This window comes from Engraulis encrasicolus, chromosome 12 (assembly GCF_034702125.1).
Source record: "Engraulis encrasicolus isolate BLACKSEA-1 chromosome 12, IST_EnEncr_1.0, whole genome shotgun sequence".
Lineage (NCBI taxonomy): Eukaryota > Metazoa > Chordata > Actinopteri > Clupeiformes > Engraulidae > Engraulis > Engraulis encrasicolus.
Window position 1 is genome coordinate 32,338,586 of NC_085868.1, and position 12,500 is coordinate 32,351,085.

A 12,500-nucleotide genomic window follows, 5' to 3' on the forward strand; every position below is an offset into this window, starting at 1 on the left:
TCTACATAGTATACTGGGCTGCTTTATTCGCGCGAATCTGTTCCCTGATCTCAAAAACTCTCCTCCTAAAAGTGTCAATATCTCAGGAATTCAATCCTCTTCAACCGGTGCTGGCTGTGTAAATACAAAGTGCAAAGCATATTTCCATGTAAAAGGCATTAGCCTACATTTGTTTGACATCCGTTATTATTCGGAAGATGTGACGCGTTCCTGCCCGCAATTAGTCATATTAAAATCTGTCTTTACAAATGCAAAGTTTACATAGAATATATCAAACATAAATAGCCGTATTGGCTGTTATTCAAAGTCTGCATTTGCAACGCGCAGAACTCGGTGAAACGTGTTTTAATCTGTCTCTCTATGTAAATTCCAAGCCCCACTATTGCACTTTCACCTTCACCATACGCAATAGCCTAAACTGTTTGCATTTCTTATGGGACTTCTAAAAGATAATTTTAAAGTCGCAGTCTACCACGTCAATGGACCTCTTGATATTTAGACTGAAAATGAAAATTGTATATTTCTCTTGCTCTCTGATTCTCTCGTGTTATACACCTTGTGGCAGCGCGTTTAAAAAACATTTGGAAAAGGGCAACTGTTTGAATTAGACTCTTAGATCTTGCTCTACGACGAACATCCTTCTAACGCAAGTCGAAACCCATCAGGGGTGGATGACTGTTCTGCATTTTTAAGGGAATAGGGAAACATTAGACAAATGGACCTTCACACAACGACGTCCTCCTCTTACAAAATCAACAAATAAGTGTTATGAAGGGAGATATGACCCAAAAGGATTACCAGTTTATGTCAGTGCGCTGCAACACTGTCAGCTTCATAAACAGAGTTCAATCACGTCAAATGGCATTTAAAATGTTTCTGTTGTTGTCCTTGTCCTAGCTGCTGTTGTTGTTGTTGTTGTTGTAATTGAAAAAGACGTGGATATTCTTTGTCGCAGCAGTCCGTCAAATGGCCATTAACCAACCCGCCACAAGTCACGAAAGGCTGAAACTGAAGTGGGTGCGTGCATTGATGGAGTGTGTGACAGACAGCATAGGCCTACTGTAGCTTCTGTCATTAGGCAGGGTGCATTTCATTACAGTTTGGTCTTCTACATTTGCTCCTCTCCCAGTACCTACAGTAGACCAATGATTAAACTGGAAGGCATGCAAGCTGGAAGAGGCTGATGGAACCATTTCTGGTTGCAGCGCATCTGGAAATAAACAACTTCTATTTATTGCTCAACTAAAATTTACCAGCAGAATGATAGTTTGTCTACTCACATTTTGCACTTAGATGCTGTAATAATACCATGGGTTAGCAATGGTTGTGTGGCCTAATTTTAGTTTTCTCGTCAGGTAGCAACACACCATGTTTTGTTGGCCTATAGAAATAGCTTGAACCGCTCAGAACTGAACAGAATCATAACACCTGGAAAGCTGCTTGCAAGGTTCCCCTTCTCACTGGCCTCTCTCACAATTGTGAGTGACAGGCAGGAGTAATTTGGCATACATTCTCTCTCTCTCTCTTTCGCTCTCTCTCTCTCTCTCACGCGCACACACACACACACTTAGACACACACACACACACACCATATGCAGGTGTAGACATAGATAACACTTGAAGCCGCGTGGGGGCCACTAATGTTGGGGATTCTAATTATGCGTGGGGCCGCGGCGCCACGTGTATGCTTTGCTGTGTTTACCTAAATTGCAGCAGAGCCGGATGTGGTGGTGGAGTGGAGGAGGAGGTAAGGACACACGCAGCTGTTTTAGCAGATAAACACTCGCGCCCCTTCCCGTGAATTTGCATTGACCACCCTTGTTTTGTTTACACTTGATTTTTGCCTATCTGGGGTGCATTTCTCGAAAGCGTAGTTGTTAGCCAGTTAACAACTTGGGTAGTTGTCAATGGGAAATTGTATTGAAAACAGCAAAGTAGCTAGCTATAGTTAGAAACCACGGATTTGAGATATGCACCCCTGTTTCTGAGTTGTGTTGTGTTGGTGGTGGGCTAGCGTGGCACTATGCCACTTGTGCTAACTACACTGTACTGTAGGGTCTGTGAGTGGTTTCATACAGAGAGGGATGAGAGGCACGCACGCCAGCTCAGCTGCCTGACATTTGGACTCTGCCAGATTTTTCGTCGGAGTGCACCGTACATTGTACCTGTGTTTCTTCAACACAGAGAGAGTCCATTTTAACACAGGCAGTGCCGAGCCTTCCCCTTAAGAGTTTAATTAACACTGCCCATTTTACTTTTTCAAAACCCATTCCACCTGGCAAACACAGGATGTAAGAAGTGCAAAATCCTCTTGCAGTTGAAAAAAACGATCTAGATGGAAGTAGAGCCAAAAGCATGCATGTAAAAGCAGGGAATCTGAGTGAATCAAATCCATGTACCCAGCTATGCCATAGGAAAAAATATAGGTAGGGCTTATAGAGGTATAAATATTTTATATGTGCCAATTAAGACAATTGAATTTAGCCACTTGTAGTTTGTGGCATATGAGTAAGCACAAATATGTTTAGTGTAAAATGGTTGCATATTGCAGTACATAGGATGCATATATGTGTGCCTTTCTCATAAAATATTGGGAGAGAAAATGAGGAATAAGCAACTTTTATAAAGCCTAGCATGTGATAAAAAACTTTGAGATTTATATATTTATATATACTGTATGATATATATTTTTCTTATGGGATATAAGGATTTTTTTTCATTTATAGCTTTGAGATGAGTGACCAGTCCCTACCTTTTCCCCATCACTGTCTTCGCAGCTATCTTCCAGGACAGAGGTAGCCATGCCACGGTTATATCTGTAGCTGATTATTCCATATACACCTCATGAGTTAAAATAAGTTTGAAAAAAAAAGGGAAACTGTGTGATAACTGGAGCGGCACAAATCATTTCAATGCTGAGCCAGAGCTGCTGGCACACAAAGACATGCACCCAACACGCAGGAATGTGCAGGTACAGTAGGCCTATATCTACCCTAACAGATGTACTCGGTGGGAGTGCGGGCATTCACATATCTCTCTTTAGGGGTCATCAGTATACCTCAGGGACATGCACAGACAATCGGTCGTAAAAAAAAACAGCCTTTCATTTCTGTCATCTAAATGAAAGAGGAACATGCGGAATGCACTAACAGTAGGCCTAGAGTATCTCCTGAGATCCTTCCTTGCACTGCCTTCACACATAATTATAGCCTTTCACCAGACTGGCCTCGGCAGAACCACAGAGACCTTGAGCCCTGAGACAATGGAGCTTCATGAAAATGAAACAGGTGCAGGCGAAGACAAAGGGAAAGCTGCTGTGGCCCTTTTTTAAATTCTCCCATCAGCTGGGTATTCATCAGTGGAACATTGGTAGCTGAAAAGCACAGGCGTCACTGGTTGAGACAGTAATCAGCAGCGCATGGAAACCAAGAGAATGGCATTCTCAGATCTCCATGGTAACCATTATGGTGGTGCCATAAACAACTGTCAGATAAGGGTTGGCAACAAGACATCTTAGGTGATGACAACTGGCTGACTAACAAAATCTGTTGTCGTTGTTCAGTTGGACATACAACGCATGCATCTGTGAAGCTGAAATGACTGAAAGTTCTTGCAAGCCCAATTAAAAAATGCTAAAAACAGCAAAACAGTTTAAAGTTTAAAAAGATGTGGTACTTGCAACTTCAGCCTGAACCTTTATTGGAACTTTTTTTAAATTGACAATCCTCAGAGTATTGTGATGAACAGATGGGGTGAAGGTAGCCAGCAAGGTAGTCAATCAATTTGATGCCTTCTTATGAGATTGTCTACTTCAATTCTATTCTCTTGCTGTCAAGTCATCGATGTCCTAAAACTAAATTAGAAGGTAGATATTTTCCTGAAGCTATTGCAGTGTTTGTATTTATACTTTTGGCCTTTGTGATCTGTGTAACTAACTACGGACTACGAAGCTGCATGCAATGTTACTTTGAAGGCTAGCTCAGAAGTGTGATGATTTGTGGAATGTTGTCTAGATTTCATGAATGTTATGAGCAGTCAAACAAAGGGTGTTTTGTGATATAAATCAGGAAGGTCCATTTTTTATTGTATATATTGTAACTTCCATTTAGCACTAGGCTATCTGTTCATTTCTTAACCCTTGAAGTGATGCGATGTGTATTGAATTGGGCACCCCCAGGAAATCTAGCAAACTGCTACAGCACAAGCTCATATAGGGAATCTTTTCATAAAATCAAAATGAAATCAATGATTTGCACGTGGTGGCTCAAATAATGTATGCAGTCAAGCAAATAATGTTTTTGATATGAACAACAAAAAAAGAAATGACCATTTATTGACCTGAAGTCACTGTGTGAGGGAAACGTGATTTCTTTTTTTCCCATGCACTTAAGGCCAGTTTTCTGACTGAGTAGCCCTTTGCCTTTGTGAGTCAGAAATTACCTCCGCTACTCTGCGGTATGGTACAGAATGCATTTGCCGCTGCGAAACCCGTGTCAATCTTGCACGTTGCCAAGGCATGTCAACTTGACATCCGCTTTTGTGTGTGTGTGGCTCTCTACAGCAGTGGTTCCCAATCAGGGGTACGTGTACCACTAGGGGTACGCAAGCACACTGCAGGGGGTACGTGGAAACATGTAATTTTAACAAATGCATGGAGCATAGTAACACTGGAATAGAAAAACCGATGTAAAACATGAGTTAGGGGGTACTCATGGCACAACCAAAAGGCTTAGGGGGTACATGAGACAAAAAAGGTCAAATGCATGGAGCATAGTAACACTGGAATAGAAAAACCGATGTAAAACATGAGTTAGGGGGTACTCATGGCACAACCAAAAGGCTTAGGGGGTACATGAGACAAAAAAGGTTGGGAAACGCTGCTCTACAGTACAGTGCCTCCCTCCATGAAAGGTCCACTCAACCCCATCGCCATCTCCTTCTACCCTTGACTGCCTTGTCTGCTCTCCACAGCCATGTCCATCTCCCTCATTCTTCATTGGGCAATCATGGGTAAACGGTTAGGGTGTCAGACTTGTATCTTAAAGGTTGCCGGTTCGACTCCCGACCCAGCAGGTTGATGGGTTGAGTAATTAACCAGTGCTCTCCCCCATCCTCCTCCATGACTGAGGTACCCTGAGCATGGTACTGTCCCGCCGCACTGTTCCCTTGGGGCGCCATTGGGGACTGCCCCCTTGCACGCATGAGGCATAAATGCAGTTTTGTTGTGTGCAGTGAACACTTGTGTGCTGTGGAGTGCTGTGTCAGAATGACAATGAGAGTTGGAGTTTCCCAGGTGGTCTTTCACTTCACTTCATTCTTTACTGCAGGGGTTCTCTATCCAGACCGCGCCCTCCTCATGACGCAACACCTTCAGCATTGCTTCTAGTCAGGCCAGGAGCAATACAAATATTGTTTCTGAGCTCCAGAAAAATTGAGAACTCCTCCAACTTTACCGGGAAGGAAACAACCAGTAGCAAACAAAGGGAGGCGGGTCAACCATGCCATTTGGGAAATGTTAATTGTTGCTCTTGGTCAGCTCAAGTCTCAAAGAGATTTGAAAGTCAATGATAATCAGGCTAGGGGTTCTCAACATTTTTTGAATAAACGCCCCCTTGACCTCATCATAAGCCTGCCAACAGCCCTTTAGTTTTAACAAATAAAATGGACTAATGCCCCCCATTGGCAACTAAGCACTGCTCCCTTTCAGCTGTATCCTTCTCAACGCCCCCCCCCCCCCCCCCCCCCCTAGAGCTCCCCAACCTGTAGAGCCCCTGTTGAGAAACACTACCCTACTGCCTGCTTCCCCTCTCCTCTTGACCGCCTCCTCTCTCCACAGCCGCCCCTCCCCTCCCCCGTCCCCTCATCCAGCTGCTTTCTCTCCACCACCATCTCCCCTATTCCCTCTCCTCTCAGACGGCTTCTCACCATCTCCCTCTCTCCTCGACGATTTCTCCCCATCTCCCTCTCCCCTCTGATGGCTTCTCCCCACCTCCCTCTCCCCTCTCTTCCCATATGTCTTGTCACCACCTCCCTCTCTCCCTCTCCCCTCGGTAGCTTTCTCTTCTGTCCACGTCTCCTCTCCGCCAGTCTCCTTCTCTCCTCTGCACCCGCATCTCCACCGCCAAGTGCCAGAGTGGAGCATGTCCATCATCTCCGTGTGGCGATTTGCATTTCCCAGAGGGTCAGGCTGTTGCTCTCCTGAGCCATTTACGAGCATGTGAATGGGAGTGCTTCACTGCCTCGCTGGCTGGCTGGCTGACTGGCTGACTGGCTGCCTGGCTGGTCTCATGTCGATATGAGCAACCCGTTGAGTTAAGCTACCCAAGCCATTACATCGCACTACAATAGCGTCGCTAGGGATTAGCGTTTGGGTTAGGGGCTATGTTGACAGCCTATTTTGGTAGCTCACCTCGACAAAGCAGCCCATCTCGGCAAAGCGCCAGCAGGCTCTGTCTGTGTGCTGGGATGAACGGTTTGGCGCCGCATGTCCCCTGTCACACGACATTTTGGAGTAGACGGCTCGCCGGCGCACAGGGACTGTCACAATGGCGCTGTCATACGCTGCGGAGACATCCGCGGTCATCTTCAGGTCTCTCCATGGAGTCGGCCAGAAAAGCCAGCTCTATTCAGAGGAGATGGGAAGGGAGGGTGATGGCTGGGTCAGCGGAGTGTCTGAAAGACACCTCTCTTCCGCACAGCACCACGCTGGCATATTGTGCGCTATAGACACTTTTGTATTTCTGGTGGGGTGCAGAGAAAAAGAGGAGTAATGGGATGAGTGAATGAATGAATGAAAGCTGTTGCTGAAAATGTTGGTTCTTTCTTTTTTCATTGTCAGGTAACAGGGTTTCCTGCTGAATATTTGTTTGTCAAGTGGTTGGTGGAGGAGGTATAGCCAGCATCAGATACATGTGACCTATGTATCATTGATTGGAAAGGATTTGTTGTGCAGCTTCATTATCAAACATATGAGACTCCCAAAAATAGATAGTAAAGAAAAAGCACAGTAAAAAGGGGAACAGGTGGATATGTGGGTGTGCAGCAGGCTGAATATTTTGGCTCTTTTTTACTGAATGGTAGCCATACTGTACACAGTACACGTCTGGTCAAGGCATGAGCCTGAGCGTGCAGTTCACTGAATCATGAGAATAATTATTCATCACGGATGATGGATATGTTCATGTCCATACTCATGAATCAAAGTCCAGCGAAAGATTTAGTGTGTGTGTGTGTGTGTGTGTGTGTGTGTGTGTGTGTGTGTGTGTGTGTGTGTGTGTGTGTGTGTGTGTGTGTGTGTGTGTGTGTGTGTGTGTGTGTGTATGTGTGTGTGTGTGTGTGTGTGTGTGCGTGTGTGTGTGAGTATGTGTGAGCATGTGTAGCTGTGTGTGTGCGTGCAGCATACTGTGTTGAGAATGTGAATGACTTGGAAAATTAAAGATGAGAACATCGTAAACTTGTTTCAGGCCATGCCGTTCCACTAGCTAGTCTTGTTCAATTTTCCATAGCTGACTGTATCACATTAGAGTAGCCTAAGTGTTTTTTTTTCAGTTTGAAGTTCTTGCATTGTTGCATTCACTCAAAATAGCAACAATAGAGCACTACTCTAACCGATACTTGAAATGAGATGATCTGAACTCCGTCCACAGATTACAGTGGGCACATACAGTATCGATTTTTTTCAACCAGCTGACATTTTAAACTCAGTGTACATACTTTATGTACAAAGCCGATGACTGATCTTTGGAAAGGTAGAACATATAGGAAATTAAGAATTCAGGCAACTCTTGAGAACAGTTACATAAAAGTGTTTGGTCATGTGGAAAATGGCCCCCCGTTGAAGGTTGAAGGCTGAGCTGAAGGCTTTTCCATTACCCTGAGTTCATTTTTTTGATCTTTTATTTATTTATTTGCTCATTCACTTACCGCTGGTGCTTCTCAGCACGTCTTTGCTGACTCAGGGACGCAGGGATGTGATTACAGTTTATTTCACCTGTTCTAAAGCCTGGCAGCACTCCAGGAGGGTGTCAAATCCCCTCCTATACCTCCCCCCAAACCCAAACCCCCAGTAGTTACTGTAGCCTGTGGTCAGGGGAGAAATCAGTTTTTATCTTAGGATACTAAGGACCTCATCAAGTTTCCTATAGACCAAGGGACTGTATTAAACTTATTAAGGGGGGTTAAATCTCGGGGGAGGAGGCAGCGGGCATGGCAGGCCAAGGAAAATGTGTAAAATCTTTGTCCATTTGGATTTTTTTGCAAGCTCTGTGTGAAATGCAACAAGGTGCTCATTGCGGCATCAGCAAAACAGTACATAGCAAACTAGTGCAATGCATAGCTGCATGCTGTTTACCATATGTTTCCAACCTTGAATATATTTTTAAGGCTAAATATCGTCTCTAAAGAAAGTAGCCATGGCGTCTCTACGAATTTTATAAAGGATATGGGTATAATAGTATAATGCACATATCCGGGTCAAAGACGTCCAACATGTCCTTCAGTGCAACGGATACTTTTGCTTACTGTAAATGCAAAAAAGAGATTTTTTTTAAATTATTTTTTTGGCTTGGCTTTCATGCATTCACGTTTCAAAAAAATTCTTTGAAAAATTCATGTTTTTCACAGTTACAGTAAGCAAAAGCATCTGTTAGCATGAAGGACAGTGTCATGTTGGACGTCTTTGACCCATCCACTGTTTAATGTTTGAGAATACTCCCCCTGTCATAGGTGTATTATTAACAGAGAAACTACTAAAGGCTACTAAAGGCTTTGTTTAATGTTGTAGTAGTGTTGCACTATTGTAGTCTTCAAAGGATCTAGTGTGCTCACATATTATTTGCAACACTGTACTTTTGAAGGCAGAGAGAGTGGCTGAGGGGGAAAAGGGTGAACATTTCGGGCAGGTGAAGGGGGGGCGGGGTAAGCTCGGGCACACAGCCTTTTCTGTAAGGTGACAACTAATACAAGCGGAGAGATGTTAAAATAGATCCCAGAGAGGAAATGGAAGTCTGTGACTTGCAGAAATGTCCAGCCAAAACGGATTGTCTAGGCCATGCAGGGCATGATAAAAGAAACACTCTCCCACCAGGGCTTAGGGGATGTGGTAGGTGGGTCAAGGAAAAATAGCAGGAGTTTCTATAAATGTCTTCACACGTCATTGAACGTACTGTTACCTCTTGACCACACTGAGTGCCCAGCACAATCCTGACTGTACAACAAAAGAACAAAAAGAGAGGTAACAAAAGAAACATAAATAGTACTGTGGAAGAAGTCATAAAAAACAATGGCGTTTTGAATTTCCCATGTGCCGAGTTGCCAAATAAATCTTTGATAGGACAAAATTGGCTTGTTTGTGGAGAAGAAAGCAGGTCTTGAAAATGGAACATGCCTGTATCCCATCTCCCTATGACCACTCCACTTCCCCTGAATAGCACGATGAGAAAAAAAAAAAAAATGCATTGTCCAAAGGAAATCGGCATTTATTCAAATTATCCTTCACTCCAAATGCAGCCCTCTGGGTATTTTATTTTTCTACGGGAGATGTGGACAGCTTTTGGTGTTCCTTCAAGTGTGTCTCTTTAAAATATTTTTTACGATGTAGGTGTATGCTTCTTCAGTCATCCTTTGTTTGGTCCTGGCTGTAACTTCAGTGTCAGCACAGCCACAGGGCAAAGCACACCTACCTACGCCATCAAAACTGTGCAGGTTTCTCATGGTCACAGTCCCATTTTTACTGCTAATGGTCCATCGCTGGTGAATGGGCTGTGTGGCGCTACATTACTCTGCAAAAATAACTGGGTGGTTGAATGACCTCCCACTAGACGTTGTGGAAACACTTGCATATAACTTTAATAAGTTGATAACAACCTTGATAGCACGAATGGCCAGTCTTACTAACACCCCTAGGGCCCAAGAAGAGAAAGTTTAGTCAGCTCATTATCAAGTCTTGGAGGTTTCCATTTTTAAATGAAATGGAGTGAAAAAAGAAGAAAAAAAGAGAAAGGAATTTATAATATCCGCTGCGTGCCAGCTCCCCGCACAGCTTGTTAAACATCAAATATACTTGAATAATGGAGAGTAGGAGTGTAATTAAGGAGTGTGTGTGTGTGTGTGTGTGTGTGTGTGTGTGTGTGTGTGTGTGTGTGTGTGTGTGTGTGTGTGTGTGTGTGTGTGTGTGTGTGTGTGTGTGTGTGTGTGTGCGTGTGTGTGTCTGTGTGTGTGTGCGTGTGTGTGTGTGTGCGCGTGTGCGTGTCTTACAATACACTCAGCTCAAACATTCTCCACCTAATTGGTCTTCCTCCCATTGATGGGACATTTCCTCTTCTCTGCTGAAGGAGGGTCTTCTCCATGGTTCTCCTTATGTCACTCACAGTATTATACCATGTAATTTGGGATTGTTTCTTCCTTTTCTTATTTTTGATGATTCCAATGCCAAAACCACAGGCATAACTTTTCTCCAGTCTTCAGTCCGTACGTGGGCCCATCTGTCTCTGCATACATTTGTCACAGCTTATTGTTTGGGAATTTAAGTCAGAATTGACAGAACTGATGCTTCTATCTCGTGTTTGAGCCATTTTCATTCAGGCCTTTAACACATGTACTGTATGTACATTAAGGTGCACACAGCTAACATTGTGCACAATGCGATGTTGACACAAGCGGTGGAAAATGGTGGAAAACATTACATTTTTTTCATTATAAACATTATTCATTTTTTTGTATATTTTTGCAGAACAAAATACAACCTCATACCAAATCAACACACGCACGCACACACGCACGCACGCACACACACACACACACACACACACACACACACACACACACACACACACACACACACACACACACACACACACACACACACACACACACACACACACACACACACCATATTCCACCATATACCCCCCTCTGGAGTAGCTCCGGATGTACTGTATACTGTACTGTATTTGCTCCCCGGAAGCCAGATCACCTGCTGGGTGTAGTGACTCCATCAGCACCTGACACAGGCTCTGGCGTCATCATTTTGCAGGTTTCCCCAATGCTGCAATTACACGAGCACAGACCTCACGCTGACACAAACACACATACGCAGGTGCATGCAGTCACACACACACACACACACACACACACACACACACACACACACACACACACACACACACACACACACACACACACACACACACACACACACACACACACACACTGTACTCACACACTCGCGAGAGCATGCACTCACACACACACACACACACACACACACACACACACACACACACACACACACACACACACACACACACACACACACACACACACACACACACACACACACACACACACATAAACACTCTAAGAAGCACGCACTAATGCACACACACAAACAACACTCAAACACACAACATATTACATACAAACACACACATGCGCACACACACGCTTACAGTAAACACATAACTCAGCGCTCTCACACTCTCACCTATACTCACACAAACTCTGCCCCTCGCTCTTGTAAACACACACACACACACACACACACACACACACACACACACACACACACACACACACACACACACACACACACACACACACACACACACACACATGTGCATGCATGGACACACACACACAAACACAAACAACACTTGGTAACACTTTACTTGATGCTGGCGTCAAGTACGTGTCATAAACATTATGTCCAATTAAGGACCATTTTACCACTGTCATTAAAGAGGCACTTGGTAGGATGACGTCATTTGCTAGGTGCCCGTGGCATGCCTGTCTCAAAATCTACACCGTAATGAAAAAATGCTGTTCAAATAAACTTGCTGCCAGACTATTTTTCATCCCTGAATGCCAGCAGTTGATAAAAAACTGAATATGGTATGTAAAGCAATGTTTCAAATGAAAAGGGTTTCTCACGACACTCGTTCAGTCCAACGCTGTCAAAGTTGCATGTGGGGTTTTCTTACAGCGGACCGTGGAAGTGATCACGAAAGCCGTCGTTTACTTACTAAAGACTTGCACAAACATCTGCTGACTTGGGGACTGTGATTAATTAAACTTTTAATCCTACCTGGAGCCCCTTTAAGTGACATTCCGTTATGGTAAAGAAGGCCCTGACAATGTCAAATTTTCATGACCATAAAACGTTTGTAACATATTGTCTATGACTGGTCTATGACTGTGGCATGACCAGAGAGAGTAGAGAGAGAGAGGTTCCATTGGCCCATTGTTTCCGGGTTCTATTATTGGGGGGGGGAATCCCCCTTTAGGCAGACCTAGGCAGACCTGAGGACTGTTCTATTCAATGCTAGGAGCATTATGACATGCCCCTTTAGACAGAGCGGAACCTGGTCATGTTATGTGACCATAGAAACCTATTATGTTGGCATATCTCTATACTTAAAGAATCTCTGGCATGACCCTGTTTTGACACTATTATGACACTGTCTTTTCATGCGTATGATGCCAGCATCAAGTAAAATGTAACA

The 12,500-nt window shown here is 44.0% G+C and overlaps 1 protein-coding gene across 1 annotated transcript in view; it reads left to right on the forward strand.

The window, feature by feature from the left end:
* Window positions 1–12,500, forward strand: part of cntnap5l (contactin associated protein family member 5 like) — a 168,223-nt gene that overhangs the window by 506 nt on the left and 155,217 nt on the right. The window lies entirely within an intron of this gene.